Consider the following 18,156-nt stretch of genomic DNA (forward strand, 5'->3'; position numbering starts at 1 on the left):
GAAAGCACACTCTTGATCCCATTATCAGTGTCGTGGATGGGATTACAATGAGGGTGGTAAGGGTGGAAATTTTTTAGGAGGGATCTGGTATCAACAGCAGGAGTGGCCACTAATTGGATTCTTTCTGTGTCACCGCAGAGTTGTCACGGGACCCTTGTTCTCTGTTGAACACTGCAGCTCTCAAGGCACTCAGAAAGGAGCTTTCTCAATTGTTATCACATCAGTCTGCCTTCCCACTTAAACACAAATCCCCCAAAGCCCTTTCTGAAGCTAAGGAAATCATGGAACCCATGTCTCCCATGACATCTGTGACAAGTGTCCAGCCTTGTCTGGGTAAGAATGAGTCCTGCCATTACACAAGGCTCAAACGCTCTGATCGTGCGTGAACAAACATGTAACACCAAGTGCAGTAAGTTAAACAAAGCTAGATAATAAACTGAAAACTGTCGAAACAGTCTGCAATGAAGTGATCTAGGCAGAACAGAATTTGCAAATCTTTCAAAATGTGTTTTTGATAGCTGTCTAACTTCCACTGAGTGTGGGTTTTATAATGGCTTCCACATTTGGAAACACTGTGCCCAGCATCACAACATTTTTAATAAAATGTTTTATCAGTTCCTGACTGGAATAAGAGCTGTTCAATAATTTTCACACTGATACCTGCCATCTCTAGGATACTTCTGGATTCCTATATGCTTTTTTTCCCTAGTGACCTCTCATTTAGCCTACTTTTTGAAGAGGTATTTACATGCCGTTTGGAAATTCACCATGGTTTGGTTTTTTGTTTTTGCAATGTGAAATTACACCAATGATAATTTTTTTTTTCTTCTGAAATGGAGACAAAAATCAATGAAAGGCCGAGGAGACATGCCAAACAACAGGAATTGAAATTGCACATTATGATGGAACAAGCTCGCCCACCTTGATTTTAAAGTGCTAAGAAGAGGAAGCCCCTGACAAGCAATAAACTGACACATAATTAAGACAATTCAGGGCAGAATGCAACCTGGCTGGATAACATTTTCCTGAGCTCTGTCTCACTGCTCAGAGCAATGAGGATTGAAAAAAAAAAAAAAAAAAGTGACTCTTTGAAAACAACTCTATGAAGACAATCACTATACCATCTAGTCTTAATTAGCTGCAGAAAAAAGAAACCCACCAGCTTTTTGTGCACGGCAGATTCCCTCACATCACAAACACAGTTGATAGTACAGACATGCCTGGTATGTTCAGCATTCCATATCAAGCAAAGATGAATTAGCCGCAACAAAAATGTAATACAGCTTTCATGCAGTAGTTTATGGATCTTTTTGTACTTCTGGAATTTTTCACCTTGAGCATATCGTGGATCTGCCGAGGTTTGTATTGGTCTCAGATCTTTTCCTCAAATTGTTTTTATCTCACTGTGAGGAACATCTTTGTGAGTTCTGAACACTTTTGCAGCTGCTAGGATGCTAATGGGAACTTCATGTGTGTACCCAGTACAAGTGCTCTCAGGGAAAAAAAAGCCAATGTCAAAGGAAGGTATGTAGAAGTCACCATAAATATGTCTTTGAATGTTTACCATCTGGAACAGTAGATTACATTTTGACAAGAAGCTGGACTGCCCCGTGGGCATTGTCTTTTAAACAGCCCCATCATTATAAAGGAAGGAAAAACATGATTTGCTGTTCCTGGCAGTGCTAGAGAAACTAGGTTTTTTTTTTTTCCTAGTAAAACAATAACAAGCTGGGCAAGTGTAGTTAGCTATGCGGTTTCTTGAAAAATATGTTTTCTTATAGATCATCTGATCTGTGATCTGACAATACCCACAGAGAGGGCTGCGTTTCAGTCAGACTGTGACAGCAACGGGTTGTGCAGCTCACAGTGCTGCACCTCAGCTTTGCTGGAAGACTAAGCCTCTGTGCATCAAGGCTGGCTTACTGGGCTTCTCACAGGACAGACTGGGAAGAGTAAAGAGGAGAAATCCATTGTACAAAGCATATGAGGTTTTAACATAGGGTCATAGCCAGGATTTTCTTTGAGTTTGTTATTCATTTTTAAGCTCGTAAAAGTTTCCATCACTTTTTACAATGAGAAAGAATGGACTGAGAGAAAAAACAAATGGTCAAATGTATTCATATAAGTCCTGGTCTGGTCATGCAGTCAAATTAGAGATTTAAATAAGTCTCAGTTTGAAATTGATGTACATCACTTCTGAGGACACATTCATACAGAAATGTGTGTTTGAAAATACAAGCTGAGAACAACCTGCCGACAGGATGAACAGCTCACTTTAAAAAAATATGTTGGTTTGAGGCAAAAATATATGTGCAACCTGAAACGTGGTTTTATGGGTATCGTTACGCAGTTGAATGCCAAAATCACAAAACACCAGCTATAAATCCCCTTGCACAGCCTACTAAACAGATCTTATTTCAGAACACGTTATATACAGTATTATTTATAGAATATCTCACCTGTAAATGGTGAGGACAGTATTAGATTTCTTTCACAGGTAGGAGGCAAATAATTCATAAGCACCACAGGTATGTGAGAGTTAGTGTGAAGATCTGTTGTAGTGTGAAAGAAACAAATAATTCTGTTACTCTGCACAGGAAGAGAATATATATACAGTAAATCTTTATTAAAAATAAATAAATAAAGGAAAATAACCCATCCTCCAGTTTCTCCACCTAGATCATATAGAGTAAAACAATGAGAACATCTTAATCCTCTGATAAGCTAACATACTGTAATTAGTGACAACATTTCTTACTTCTTAGTTAATTTGCTGGGCTTCCCCCATTCCAGACATCAATGAACTTAATACTAGAATTAAGTGACAATCACAGCAGAGTACTTCCGTAACTAATTTCTAATTACATTTCTGCCTCCCTTTCTAAACATAAATTTTGCTTACTTTTAATTAACACTTCAGATCGCTAGTTTAGAATCTATAAATATAGCGAGACTTTAATGATCCATTATAGTGATGCTACTTAGTTTTCAATGACTTGTAAAACTTTCACAAACAGATCTGCAAATGAATTACATCCATCTGCTCTGCTGCAGCTGCAAGAGCAGCATTACATTGTACGGCTGCCTTTCCCTACTTTCCCGATTTTCTCTTAACTTTAAGCCCATGTGTAAGCCAAATCATCCCCATACCGATCATCAGAAGCTCAGCCAGGTCTCTATAAAGGACTCTTCAAACTTTACAGACATTTCAAACGCGCTTTCAAAACACTCTGGTTTGCTTCACAGCTGAGCCCCAGACAGGCTGCACACTGCTCAAGCATCCTCCTCAAAATCTAGGAAATGCTCTGCCGCGACTCCTTCCCCCGCCCGACCACGCAGTTTCCACGGCTCGATGGAGACACCGAGGCATTTGTACCCGCGGACACCGCGACCGAGACGACCCGGTTGCCGCGTCCCCCGCGCCGGGGGTCCGGGCACAGCACGTGTGTGCGGGAGCGGCGAGCAAAGCCCGCGGGAGGGCGAGCGCAGGCATCCGCAGCGGGGAGAGCCACCGCTCCAGAGGAGATTTTCTAATCTGCGCCTTCAAAAGCGTGACCTTAGCTGCGTTAAGTGTGTTAGCTCGCTCAAGACAGCCAAGCATCAGGCTGCGCTCGCTGTTATCTGTCAGCCGTACAATAGCAGCATTGATAAGGCTGCAGCAACTGGCTTTGACAAGTGTGCTGTGCTAGCATTCTTCTGGAAACAGGGAAGGAAAAAGAAAGAGAGAGAGAGAGAGGCATGAGGTGCCTTTTACTTTACCTGAACAAAGTGTGGGGTTTTATTTTTCCCTCTGAGCTGCTGGAAACGATTCCTCCCTCTTCTCCCTCAAAGCTAGGTAGTTCTTCTTTTGCTTGCAGCTCACACTTGGGGAAGACCACACAGCTCCAGCAAGGCTGCCTCTCTCCCCTAATCCCCACTCGAGTGTGATGACACACACTAACCCCAACCATCTGTTGAAACACGTCCTCAAGCACTCAGCACAGTGGTGTGTCAGGACGGGCTGCCCAATCCAATCGCTGAGGCTGGGTGGCTCTTAAGGAGCTGGAGGCAGAGACAAGGGCAGAAACTATAGGGCTGAGAACTCTTTAGCAAAGTAACCTGAGATTTTGAGAAAGGGCTGCTATTGAAAAAAAGAGCAGAAGGGGGAGGTACTAGCGGGAAGGTAGAGGGAGTGGATTAGCGTGGTGGCCAGTTGTGTTACTTCTCACAACTCCTTGTATTCCCGAGGGACCACTGGGACCCCCTCACAGTGGGATGCACAGAAGTACAAGAGCAACACTAAAATCCTTTTTTTTTTTTTTTTATGGAGAGTCTATTGAGGGCAATCTCTTCCGAGAGACGCTTTTCTAAAAGAGAGAAAAGATAAGAGTTTGAAATCCTGATAAAGTGCTAATGTGGGAGTAATTTGCACTGCAATGTGACATTTGCATTCCGAAATCTCAACTTCTTACGGTGCCGTGATCACCCTGTGGCTGCCTCCTGCCTTCCTGGGTGAATGGCGGAGAGAGGCAGGAGGAAAACCTGGGGGCAAGGCGGGGAGAAGAGAGAGGGATCCAAAAGGTAAATATTTCTACTTCAGCACAGAAATCTGTAAGTCCTTCCCACGAGCCTGCGCATCCCCCGACTCGGCGTAAACGCTTGGCCTCCCCGGCGTGCCCAGCGGCGTTGCTGTGACAGCTCCGGCCGCAGCGCCGCGCCCCGGCCCTGCGACGGGCTCCCCGCGCCGGGCTCGGCACCGGGCTTCCCGCCTCGGGCTCCCCGCACCCCGCTCCGGGAAACGGTGCCACCAGCCTGTTGCTTCCCCGCTTGTCGACCGCGCTCTCTCGGACTTTCTTGCGGGATGCAGCTCAAGAGTTTAAGTCTCCCTGCCCTGCTCTTCCCCTCGGGACTCGGCACACAACAAACCCCCCGCCAAGCGGGGGCTGGGGGCTCTGGGCAAGGGCTTCGGCAGGTCTCGACTGTGTCTAGTCTGTACCTCAGTTTCCCTCGGCCACAAAGCAAGTCTTATCACACCTTCCTCGCTCTGAGGGCCACTGCCAGGAAAATACGCTGATTTACAAAAGATGTCCGGGAAGGATAGATAAGGGACACAGAAAAGCTGCTAAGTGTCAAAGAAACAGTTCTTTCCCCTCCCTGTAATAGGATAGTGTGGACGAGAGACTTAAAATCTCAAGGGGTTTTACCTCATTACCAAGTGCCTGACTTGACACTTGCATTAAATCTACATTTCACATTATGACAGATGTTGTGTTTTCTTTGAACTGAAAGGGAGGAACGTCGTTCTGGCATTAAAAGTTACTCTGAAAGTGTTAACATCCAACTTGAAGAAAGGTTTGCAATTGTGAAAAGACACTCTACACAGCTCTATGAAAGCCATATGAGAGTCTTGAAATGTTGATTTGGCTTACTTGTTCTTTAACACCTTACACAAGGCTATTTTTGAATCACTAGTGGTAAAGCGAATACTTAATGAAAAGAGAAATTAAAGAGTTGTGGTTTGTGCTCCGCTAGCTGTTATCAGAATTAACCTGGAGAAGAAAGGAAAATGAAGAAACTGTAGTCGCAATTGTGTTTGCTCAAATTCTTCCCAAAAGTCATTATATCGTGTTTGTTTCAGCCTATTAAACTGAAGCTGCTTTCACAGATGTTGGGTATTTACGAAAACATTACACCCTAATCCACTAATTCCAGATAAATAAACAACTAAACAATATTTTTGACAATAATATGTGGTGAACTAGGGATGCAACTACTGCCCCTGGGGTATTGTAAAATTCTGAACAGTGCCAATTATGTCTTCAGGGCAAGGGTTTGGTTTGATTTTGTTTCACTCTGGCAGACTGTGGTCTGTAAACAGGATGGATAACCTTACACACTTGGAAAGCCCTGGAGACATTATTAAACTAATTTACATTCTCTTTAGCTGTGATTCTTACTAGTATTGTATTAGTAATTCTGCATTAAAAATGTATAGTTATCAGAGATGTGAAATATCAAAAAGCCCAGAAAAATTGTGCTGTATCATCCTATGTACTGACTCATTGAATAAAATGCAGCTCAACTCATGACTGCTCTGTTTGATACTGGTCAGATGAGATGCAAACTCAACAGCATTTAGCCTCTAGATACTGCTAACCAACATGAATGACAGTTATGTGCAGTGCGATTATTTTATGTTGTGCTGTGTGTATGCTTACACAATGGCATGTATTCTATCTGTGTATAAATATACGTAAAGAAGATACTGGGCATTCATATGATGTACAGGCCCAGTTCTTTTCTTTATTTTGCCTGCATAAGTCAGGGATGCCTCTGTTGATGCCCGTCAAGTCACAGTAGTGTAAAATTGACATGGTTAAAAGGACCCCTAATTGCGTGTTTTGTACACAGAGACGCACATACACAAATCTTCAAAGACTCTTCAAGGATTTGAAATACAAACTTTCATCACCAAAACCAATGTTAGCAATAGCCCTCAAACATTGCGCATGACTGTGTTTTCACATAAAAGCTACTGCTGATGTTGTGGGATAATTTAACCGCTACTCTTATGACTGGAGCCAGATCTAGTTTGCTATGACACTTTGTAACAGCCTTTTGCGCCACTTCTCCTGTATCCAGACTGCCATCTGCAAAGAGTTTAGGATTTAAAGGCTGAAATGAAAGCTGCGCTGGAACAGTTGTACCTGAAATACTGTTGTAATAATACATCATAAAACAGGTTTTCAAGCTGACTCTTAAACTTGTTAACTGCTAAGGTCAGACTGACCCCACTCAGATAAGACTTGTAACAAAGTGAATAATGCTTTACACAAGTAATTCAAGACAATCCTAATATATAAGATTAATTGGAAGTAATTGTGATATTGAGAAATAATCACTCCTGTTTTGTTCCCACAGTTAGCATGTCCCTTACTTATTAGATCTAATTAGTTTCCCTGGTAGCCAGCAGCGTCTTTAAGCCAGGGCACTGAACTTCACCCAGCCTTGCCCAGACCAAACTCTCCACCTTTCCTCTAGCACAGATGGCCTTGACAGTTTTGTGTGTCTGTGCAAACATACATACACATTCGCACATGTGCACTTCTGCTCAAGAACCTCATGTAATTCTCAACTCTGGCATTTTCAGCTCTTGAAAGTAATTAAAGGGGATTTTTCATGGTTCCTGCAGCAACCTCACTCTACCTCCACTGTCAATATGAATAGTCTCCTTTTTTTATTTCCTTGAATCATTTTAAGTCTACCCTGTATCCAATTAGTTTTGAAGAGTTTATATAGGAACAGGAGAGGCCCTAGAACATGACAAGTCCAAAGTCAAATTCTAGTCTAAACTGCATGCACGTAGAGGCTCATGTTGAGCTTGGGTGATATACCAAAGAAAGAGATGAATAAAAAGGCCTCTAAAATCCTGAGTGGCAAAAAAAGTACTTAAGAAGGAGATATCAACAAATGTTTCTCTCAAAGATCCCAGCAAATGGCAGGTTCTGTGCAGCACAGAAAGATATGCTTCTTCATATGTAGCACAGTGAAGACTTGGAATTCCTTGCTGCAGGATGCAGTGGAGAAAAACAATTACATGTATTCAGGTGTTTGGGGGAGTTCATGGAAAAAAAAATCTACTCATAGCAACCAAATCAAAATACAGAACTTCTGGTACAGGGAATATGTGAACTGCCTGGAGAGGACCCTGGACAAGCATCATTCCTTGCTTGTCCTATTCTTACACTTTACCCCAAGCATCTACTATATTCCACCACTGGAGTGTGCCAAGCCTAGTATACCCATGATTTAGTGTGGTACAGCTGTTATTTCTTTCTCAAAGAATTTAGCTATTGGTGGGGTTTGGGGCCTCATCATGGGTAGTAAAAGAGAGATGAACTCCTTTTAAGAACTTCAGCCAAGACTTTTAAAGGTTGGTTCATAAATTCGTATTCAGGAGCCTAAGCAAAAATGGTCTAGTCAATAGTATTGAGTACACAGCAGGTGCTACTGAAGTCAGCAGTGAATTTTATTTTTCTCCACATGTAGGCATTCCAAAGTCAGACATGGCCTCATATAAAATCTGAATGCTAAATCCCAAACCATATTCTGTGCAAAAATATGCTCAGCCGGTTCCTAACCTGGAGTCACCTAAATTTCACAGATACATGGTCTTTTGAAAGCATTCTCCTGGCACCTTTGTGTGTTCCCTCATGTTGAAAGCCCATGCCCAAGGCCAAACATGATTCAGGAGTCAGACATTCCTTCACTTCAGTCCTCTGAATTGCTTTACTGGGCTCTTAGAGTGCACCTATCAAACTTGGAGAGCTTTGAGTGGTGTAGTTAAAGATCAACTCTTCTAAAATCTGTCTGGAGGAGGAAGAAATAGATAACTTTAGGACATGCAACCAAATATGTGCTGGGGTAGCTTTCTCCTTATTTTGCCTGTTCAAATCCATTCATTTGAACATAATATTCCAACAAAGATTGTTCTGTGTAAAAATACAATAAGGTTAATGTGCCAAAAATACTGAAAGATTCAGTGAGTTACATACAGTGCAAGTACAGGAAAATGCAGGATTCTGTATCACAGAAGCATGGATGCTTGTTTGGGTGTCCCAGAACAACTTCCATGTTTTCTGGGGTAATGTATAAGGACATATACATGTACTCTGTAATTATGAATCCATACATCTGCTAGGTACAAAACAACTGTTTTAGAAATGCATTCAGAGTGCATTTCCAGACTCACAACTGCACCTGCCTGTGCATGGCTGTTGTGGGATGGAAGAGTTTAGCCTTCTTAAATGTTTAAAGGAAGCTCTCCTGCCCTCCTCCATCTTCTCTGCAACCGAATCAGATGGTATGGAAGTTGTACCCAACTACAATTTATCTCAGGTCTGCAATGTTAAAAATAGTTCTCCTGAGGAGTAACTAGAACAGAGGATAGAGTGCAAGTTCATAATTGACCCAGTTCATCACAGTGCTTTAGAATTTGTCAGATTGTTGTAATGACTATCACTTACCCCTCAGAAGATTAACGGTTGCAATGATCGTCAGTCCCAAATTTGCGTTGCTTCACTTACATCCTCTCCAAAAACACTCATTCTCCTCAGTTGTTCCTTCTTCTAAGGTAACTCCCTTAGAAGTGGTTGCATAGTAATTCAGTACCAAGCAAGGCCATTGCAATAATGAAAAAAAGATGTTTCTTACCCTAGCAGGAGAGCTGTTTAGATTTGTCATAGCTAAACAGGGTTGTGTTGGTGGTTTTTTCTTGTTGGTTTTTTTTTTTTTTTTTAGTTTGTTGTTGTTGCTCTTGTTTGTTGTGTGTTTTTTGTTTGTTTGTTTGTTTTTTTTTAATATACCAAAATAAAAAAGAAGAAGAAAAAAAAATCCAACAACAAACGAAAACCTTGCATATTTGTCATGTCATGCTTAGGGAAAAAGAATACGAAGCCAGCAAAAGTTTTTCCAAACTAGAGCCTAATATGACAATTTAATGCACTGAGAAGCTGTGGTTCTTCCCTTCTCAGCTGCCAGTTGGCCAAGAGTTCCAACTCCAGCACAGTAAACAAGTGATCAGTGAGTCTGGGAAGAGCTCAACACACCAGACAGTTGGAAAATAAAGGCAAGAAAATCAACAGACTTACCCAGTCAGCACAACATCAGTGATCCCATGCTCAGCAGAAGGGAAAGCGCTAAAGGGAGAGTATATATGGAGTCTATAAGGCTTTTAAGTGTGAGAACTCAGTGAGCAATGTACTCTCAGAACTTGTGCTGACTTCACATTTTTTGGACAGAGTTCAATTTCATTACTGAAAAAGTTTGAGGTAAACCATCCAATACTTAACAAAAACAGAAAAAATGCCAACAATTTAAAAGTCAGAATGTCTCATAACTTTTAATGTTAATTACTAGTAAACTGATGACCAATGGTCATCTTAAAGTCCCTCCCTCTTACATGATTCTCATCTTTGCCCTCACTGAAAATTTCCAGCCTGAAAAAAATGCAGTGACAAGGACCTTAGGACTTGAATGACTCCTAGCTTAAACTCCCCAAAATCAGTAAAACTTTAATCATGACAGTTCAGTCTTACCATTTCCCTCTTTGACTATGCCTCTATGTTGCTTATAGTCCAGGTACCACTTTCTTAAAAAAACAACTACATTCATGATGTTAGTCTGGACACAGCGTGGGAATTCACATAGTGTAACATACAGATTCATTTTTTCTAGTGAGTGAAGGAAGCAACAGCCCCTGTAGCCCTTTTATTTTTATAACAACAAAGCATCAGCAATTCCCATAACACTTTAGGAAAGTATTTATTTTAACCCCTTTGTGATCTCATCTCAGACATAATGATGAGAGTATTTGGGAAAAGAAATACCAGACACATTGCAGGACCAGCTATACCTCTGCATAGCAATTTTTATATGGTAACAGAGCCTTTTCAGTCTCACTTCTTCTGTTCTCACTGAGAAAACAGGCCAATATGCTTAGGTTGCCTCATATATAATTAACTTCAGAGCTGCACCTGCTAAGACAATTAACCTCAAAGAAATTGGCACCTAAGGTAACCAGCACCTACAAGTAAACAGGTAGGCTAATACAGCTGTAATAACTGACAGACTCACTCAAGGCCCTCTTGACCATAAATCTTGATGTAGTCATAACACCTAAGGTAAGCACATATTGAAGTAATGATACAGCCCCAAGTCACTAAAAGAATGATAAGGTGGTATTTATTGCATGGGAGAATGTATTTGCTGGAGACAAGTTCTCCTAGCACTGTCTCGGGTGCCACCAGTGCCTTTTCCTACACAGGAGAACGACTTAAATACCAATATAGATCCCTAAAAATATATGTGTAGACATGTATAGATAGTATCTACATCTAAATCCTTGTTACTGGGCCTAAATCAAGGATATCGTAGACTGAAAAATAAAATAGTGAGTTTATAAACATGACCTTTAGATAACAATTCAAACGCAGCCAGCTACTTTAAGAAAAAAAGAAAGTAAATATGTTTATCTCACTGACCCAAACCACTTGTCATTCCCTTTCTAGGTGCCAAAAGCCCAGAATGTCCTCAGTCCACTGCCAAAGCCTCTAGTTCACCTCCTGAAAATATCTATGTCTCACATCTTGTGTCAGTAAGGGAAAAAAAAAGTGAGGACAGAGTGAAAACTGAAAAGTAATATTGACAAAGGCCAAGAGGGAACTGTTAACGTGGGGTGGAGAGTTGCTGGGTGACATCATGATTACTTTGCAGGTCAGAAAAATCCCTCTGGATGTATAAAAAGTCCTAAGAATAGGTGTGGGTCCTGTATCGATGTTGATGGCGGTCTTCAGTGACAAAAAAGAAGAGAAATGTCATTTCTTTCCAGGCAGAGCTAGTTTAGGCAGGCACGAGTGATGCCATTTGAGAGGTCTATTAAGCAACAGGTTGTTCAGTTGTCTGGACTAGATGTAATTGTGTTGTACCAAGCATGAAGAAAGCAGAGGCAAATTTCAGTGTTGTACTGGTGGTAGAAAAAATTGGGGGAGAAATAGTGGAAAAAGTCATGGTGCTTTAGAGAACAGGACGGTATTAGTTAAATTTTAGGAAAGGAAAAGTGATTGAGGACATTCAAGCTGGGCAGCAAGGAGCTGGAAGGTTTTCAAAGAAGGGGAAAGGTTTTCGAGGGGTTAGTGAAACGTTTTAGGGGAATAGTTGAAGGAAAACAGTGCTAACAGGGTTCCACACATTTCAGGGGGCATTTCACAAAAGACAGAGTCTGAAAAAAGACACTGGGCTGCAGAGCCTGCTGGCTGTGGCATTTCTGAAAGGCTGTAGGTGAGAAAAGAGATTCCTGACCCTTCTGACAGTCTGCCCACCTCTGCACGTTCTCTTCAACTCCCGTAGCACAAGAGGATCTTGTTCCTCATCCTCATGGCTCCCTTCTTTGCCTCTTGGTACCCACAGCGCTCCCCTACTGCACTCTAACACAGCAGCCACCCAGTCACCCTCCCTGCCTCTACTTAGGCAGCCCCTTGCAGCTTCCCAGACTGTGACCACTAAAGGGGAAGGGACACGGGAGAGAAGAGAGGTGCAGGAGTGAAAAGGGCAAAGTGGAAGTCTGGCTGGTACAATGTTTGCTCCTCCTGGTGCCACCATGGGCCAGAGGAACCCTTCAGCTCTTCTCTCTCCTCTCTTCCTCTGTCCAAGCAAAAGCAGCAAAAGCAAACTCCCAACTGATAGTCCCATCTGCTGTCCTTAGGCTGACACTTACCCAAAACCTCCTCTTATGGCAAATATAATTATTATTTACTTTCAGTGGCAATTTGGGGCACTGAATCTTTTCCAAGCTAGTGTCAGTGAAGCTGAATTTTAAAAGGACCGGAGCAGGAAGTTGTAATATTTGCCTGGCTGGTTTATTTTCGTTTTATTTGAATTCCACATTTGGTTGAAGGGAGGGAAAAATATTTTTCCTTTTCCTTCATTCTGATATCGATCAGTGGGAAGGTGGAACCTGGTCAGTTAGACAAGTATAAAAGGCAGAGGCATTCTTACTTCTGTACAGTCTCAAGGAATTCAGAATATTTTTATAGTTGGCTCATTCTCTTTCCAAGTCCGTACACATGGTTCTAAAAAAAGGACAGAAATGCCATTTTGCAACTAGTTTTGAAATTTGTTTTCATTCCACACTTGAATAAATCCAAGGCCTTTCTGACATTTCTTCAAACTGAATGCTATCAGCGAGTCGCTTTTACACCAAAAAAACAGAATTTGCAAAAGAACTGTAGTAAGGGCTGTGATCTGACACACAGTTCAACAACAGCTCCACAGAGGCAGCTGGGAGCTGCACTCCAGCTGCAGATGGTGCAGTTTCAGAGGGCAGGTTCACATCCAGCAAATACCACTGGAAGCCACACTCCATCCTTTTCCCTTGCTCTGCTCCTCCCTGTTCTTGTTCCTGCTGAGGTCTTTACATAAACATTAGCTGACCGCTTACTTTTTTTTTTTTTGGTGGGTAAATTTCTGTCAGGTTTAATCAGATCAAAAGCTATGAAAATGCTAGTGTCGACACAAGAAAAGACACAGAAATGTACAGACAAGTAAGAAAAGGAAGAAAACACATCTTCTTTCAGAAACAGTCTCACCTTAAATGGGCTTCAGCTGATCTTAAAATCAAACTTTGGAACTCACACAAACTCCAGGCGTGTCACATTGGAGACGCTTTACAACCATCATCTGCGGAAGAGTAGCACTAGGGACAGAAAGTGCTCTACTAATGGGCAGTTGTCCTACAACAGGAGATGAGGCCCGTCCCTGAGATGCTGAATGCCCTCAAAAGGCAATCACCAGAAAACAGGCACTTTTTTTAGGCATTAGCCCAGGTGCAATTTAAACCAGTCTCATTGACAATAAAGAAGTATTCAGTGAAGTTGAGTTTGATTTCCTCATAGTGATAGAGTTAGACTCAAGTTAGTGTTTCTGCCATGTTTGTTTGAGAGACATGAAGAGTCTGACCTTTCTTGTCAGGAAGATAGCCTGATATAGGAACACCATAAATAGCCTTGGCTTGTGCTGGAGATGTATTCTGCCGAAAATCGCCCTTTCAAAATTTTCTTTTTGGGTCTCAAGGTGGGCAAGATGGTATTTTCCAGATAAATGAATATAGACTTTTTAAGCCTGCTGTAAGGGGTTTTACACCTGACTACACCCACTGTGTGTTACCATGACTTTGCTTTATAAGTGGTAAAACGGTCTACCTGAACTTTCTAAGAAGAAAAGAAATTACGGTTTATATATATGTCGATATATGTATACATATACACACCATCTTTTATTGCATTTAAGATTCTCTCTTTTATTTAAGAGTCTCTGAGCAAAAGAAAAAACCTTTTGACCTGTAGCCTTTCCAGAAGCAGCTGCCAGCCTGAACCAAGCTCTGTGCTTTTGCAGCCTGGCCCTGCAGTGGGACCAAGTAGACAAAACATTTCACTGAAATGAATCGAATTTATCGTTCTACAAAATATCCTTTCACATAAATGAATCCACAGCTAGGTTTTAAGACAGCAGTACCTGAATGACACATAGTGATGTGTGATAGCTGATCAGTAGCTGTGTGGCAGTGCTAGCAATAAAGATCAATTAACAAACCAGGCATTAGAGCTAACTGCAGATCTTGGTCCCCGCCTGTCTCATGTGCTGATGTAAAATCCCAACAAATGGAAGTCGCTGAGTTCGTTGGCCATTTCAGAGGCAGTCAGAGCTAAAGATCTGATCTACTCTCTTGTGATCTTTAACTTCAGAAAATCAGGAGAGAGGTATTTGATCACTGAACGACAGTAATAGTTGACATATCATCAGTCATTTTTAACAATAAAATTTCTACTTATGGTGAGTTACTTATTAAAGTAAAAAATGATCATTTTTATTTGAATAGCATAGTTTTCTGCAGTTTTTTTCCCCATTCAAGTGTTATTCCTGAAATTAGCACAATCTAAGGCAGCTTGTGTTAACTCTTTCTTATGCTAAACAGCCCTTGTTAGTTTAACAGAACAAAAGCTTTGATTGTAACTGCAAATATGTGTGAGAATCCAGAGTCAAAGCACATTGGTGGCTTTCTTCTGAATGACTTGCTTTGGTGTAAGTTTCCAAATAAAGATTTAATTGCACCCACTTGCATCCATTACAATATCAAAGCGCAGAAGTTATAAAAACAGAAGGTGCATACACAATGGCTATTTCACAGTCTGTTTTGAAAACAGATTAAACACAGTCATAATGATCATTTCTTCAAAAGAATTTAGAGATTATCAGAAACAGAACAGAGTGCGGATTTTAATTGAAAACTCAGTTTGAATTCATTGTAGCCCTCCACCCCAGCCTGGTCTCCTTCACAGCATTCAACAGAATAGTTAATGAGTGGTTTTAACAGGGGAAGATTTCAAACCAGGAGATAAATACAGTTGCAGTACCCAGTTCTTCAGTGCCTGTGGTACCTTTGGGTGATCTCATTTCCTACACTCATGCTGTGATGTAATAACACTTAACACCTGTACATATAATTTAGCAATTCATTCTAACAACCCAGACACTTTTTGCAGGCCCTTCAGATTTGAAAATAACTATATTTACATTTCTAAAAGAAATCTGACTCCCAAATACATGGAAGCCCTTTGTGGCTCTGAAATTTCAACCTCTCTCTCTCAAGAGAACAAATAATAATTAAAAAAAAAACAATAATACAAAAAGAACAGAGCATCTTTTTATATTTAGAATATTAATAATCACAAAGACAAAACCACAAAAAAAATCCCTGGAAAGTTTGCTTATACACATTGTACAATATAGTACATATTAAAAATAAGTTATGTCAATAATATTTTTGAGAAACATGGACCTAGATTGGTACCTCATTTAAGCAAATTGAAAATTAATACAGCTCAATAGTTATTAGATCCGAATATTAACATATATAAGATCCACTATATATTGTTTGGTGAAAAGTCAAGAATATATGGAAAAACATAGGGAAAGATGCAATAATGATGTCAGAAAATAATGCTTTTATGAACATAATGCATTGGCTAGGTCACTTAATCTTTTTTACTCACTGATTGCATTTTCTGAACTTCTTAATTTCCACAAGCAAAATGACATTACAGACCTCCCAGGAAAAAGCCCTTCATATATGGGGTTTTCTGAAGGCTATTTTACTGGAGTTAAATTCTGGTAATTTTTCAAAAGCAGCAGTCACTGCTGAGGGTACTTTCCATCCCAAATTAAGGCTCATGTCTTGTCCACAGGGTGAGAACTGGATCCCTTTGACCCTTCCTAAACACATGGATGCAGTCTCAGTTGTCCCCAGGACCAGGTCGGGGCACACGACTGCTTTGCTGTCACAGTCTTTTCAGCTGTTGGCTGGGGACCCAACTCCTGGGGCACCTCAGTTTTGTGAATGCAGAAGACATCCTCCCGTAACAGTATAACACTCGCATTGTGTTTGCCTCTGCAAAGGATCTGTCCCAATGTTTCAAGAGACTGAAAAAAACCTTTTGTAAAAATTGCTGCCTCGTAAATTTACTCAGATTTTACTCTCCTAAATCTTAAAGCTGAATTCTAACAGTGGTTTAAATAATTGTAAATTTCTCTGAGGGGATTAGGCACTTTAATCACACTGACATGAAAAATATCTGGTGATATATCCATGGCATAATTGAAAATAAAAATTGAAATTTTCTAAAAATATTAGCTAATTTAGAGTATCAAGGACACCAGTGAAGGACATTGAAGGATTAGCAACTGCAGCCAAAGACAGCCAGGTGGCCAGTTCAAACACATTACAAAACCTTTCTAAAAAGTAGAAAACCACTGTGATTTTACATCAGATTGTTTTACTGTGCAGTTCTATCACTGTCTCTTCTTATATTGCAAGCAGTCTCGGAAACAAATTTAGCGATCACCCACATCTCCTGCAAGTTCAAGTGCTGGCCTGACAGGTGCTCTGATGGACGTTCTCGCCGCGGTCCCTGTGGAGCTGCCTTTTGCATCCTCGGGCAGCAGAGCCGGTGCGAGAAGATCAGCCGCCTCTCACAGACAACGTTACTGCAGGAGAGACAGGCAGAAATCCTCTCGTGTGCATGGGGTTGGAACTGTGACATATTTTGTTCATGATAGACTTATCTCTGGTGACTAGCAGCAGCTGTTGGGTTTCAGGAAAAAAAATATCTCCCTATATAATCCAAATTCATCTCCTGTCACAAAGGCGAAGCCCGTGAGGTGCCCTAGATGACAAGACCATGACAACACCTAGCAGTTTCTCCTAACTTGGGTGCATGGCAGGGAAGATGAATGAGTCTTAAATGTGAGGCGGTGTAGGGAACAAGGTACCTGTCACGCTGGTGTCCCCAGTCAGGGTCAATGATAATGGGCCAAGCAAATGCTTTATGTCCAGCATTACCACTGAGATCAAAACTAACGATTTCCCTTCACTTCCATACTCTCCCCAAAGCATCTCACTATTGTTTTCCTGGTTTTAACGCATATGCATTAGCCTCGAAATAACAGACACTGGGAGAAGGATACACTGTTTTAGGGACAAGTTGATCGAGTAACTCAGAAATCTTTGAACTAAAAAGCAGAATTTCCATGAAATTATCTATTTGTTTTAATTACCTGGTATTCTGGGGCCAAATGACTATAATGAGTCTTTAAAATCCACGTTTAGATAGATAAACAAATAGTGCTGAGCATTGCTGTTGCCTTCACCCTCCAAGGGATGAGAAACTGGCTTCCAAGAGATCTGCAAGAGCAATGAAAACTGTGTTCGCCCCCCCCCAGCTAATGGTTGATTTCTTCTTTAAAACATAGAACTAATGAAACTTGAAGGAAAACTATCTGAATTAATAAAGGCTATTGGCAGAAGAAGGAGAATGTTTCTGGGCTGCAGCAGAATAGAAATGAGCACAGAGACATTTTGCTAAGCAAATAGCTCAGCTAACCTCAGGGGCAAAAAAGTGAGGTGCTACACTTCAAAAAATGTGTTGTAGATGTTTTCTCACTTTACACATCTCAGGACAGACCCAGCAGGATGACGCTGGTGTGCAGCCAGGAGATTTGCTCTGAATTCACACCAGCCCCACACTGCAGAATTAGCATCACAGTCTCTGGGGAACAGCTCCCTTTTGGTCCAAGTATTTTACAGATATGTTGCCAGGAACTGAAATCCAGTGGAAACAGTGGTTCCCAAACTAGGACTCACCCTCTGGGAAAGAAAGGGGGGTACGAAAGATACTGGCAGGGCTGCAAGCTGAGATGAGCGGCTGTAGTCCTGAATGCTGGATGAGCTGGGAAGGAAAGGGGGAGCGAAGGGTCACAGACCATAGAGTTCACTTGGGAGAGGGGCACGGGAAAAATAGTTCGGGAAATGCTGTGCAGAAGCCTTTTCTTTTTTTTTTTTTTCAAATCCCTTCTTTTCCATTGTTACTTGCTTGAACAAAAGCAGCCCATGCAAAAACAAAAGCTTAAGACTAAAAGGCCTGACACATATTTCCTCATCTCAGTATCAAATATCTCCTGCGATATTTGCAATTCTTATACCAGAAATAGAAATGCTTGAATGCAGAGCTCATTTCCTGGTTTCTCAAAAAATGACATCCTCTTCCTACTTGCCAGTTTCCCACA

The 18,156-nt window shown here is 41.2% G+C and overlaps 1 protein-coding gene across 12 annotated transcripts in view; it reads right to left on the bottom strand.

Annotated features, from left to right (window-relative positions):
• Positions 1-4,103, bottom strand: part of SULF1 (sulfatase 1) — a 124,915-nt gene extending 120,812 nt beyond the window's left edge. For 8 of the 12 annotated variants that reach the window (XM_071804028.1, XM_071804029.1, XM_065831806.2 and 5 more), the window contains exons 1-2: positions 3,760-4,103; positions 2,460-2,552 (exon numbers count right to left, since the gene is read on the bottom strand). The gene's annotated coding sequence lies outside the window, so the exon portion shown is untranslated. The remainder of the gene's footprint in view (positions 1-2,459; positions 2,553-3,759) is intronic. The other 4 variants (XM_065831804.2, XM_071804032.1, XM_071804030.1 and 1 more) reach the window with 2 other exon arrangements.
• Between the last annotated feature and the right edge of the window lie 14,053 nt (positions 4,104-18,156).

The sequence above is a fragment of the Patagioenas fasciata genome, chromosome 2 (genome assembly GCF_037038585.1).
Source record: "Patagioenas fasciata isolate bPatFas1 chromosome 2, bPatFas1.hap1, whole genome shotgun sequence".
Lineage (NCBI taxonomy): Eukaryota > Metazoa > Chordata > Aves > Columbiformes > Columbidae > Patagioenas > Patagioenas fasciata.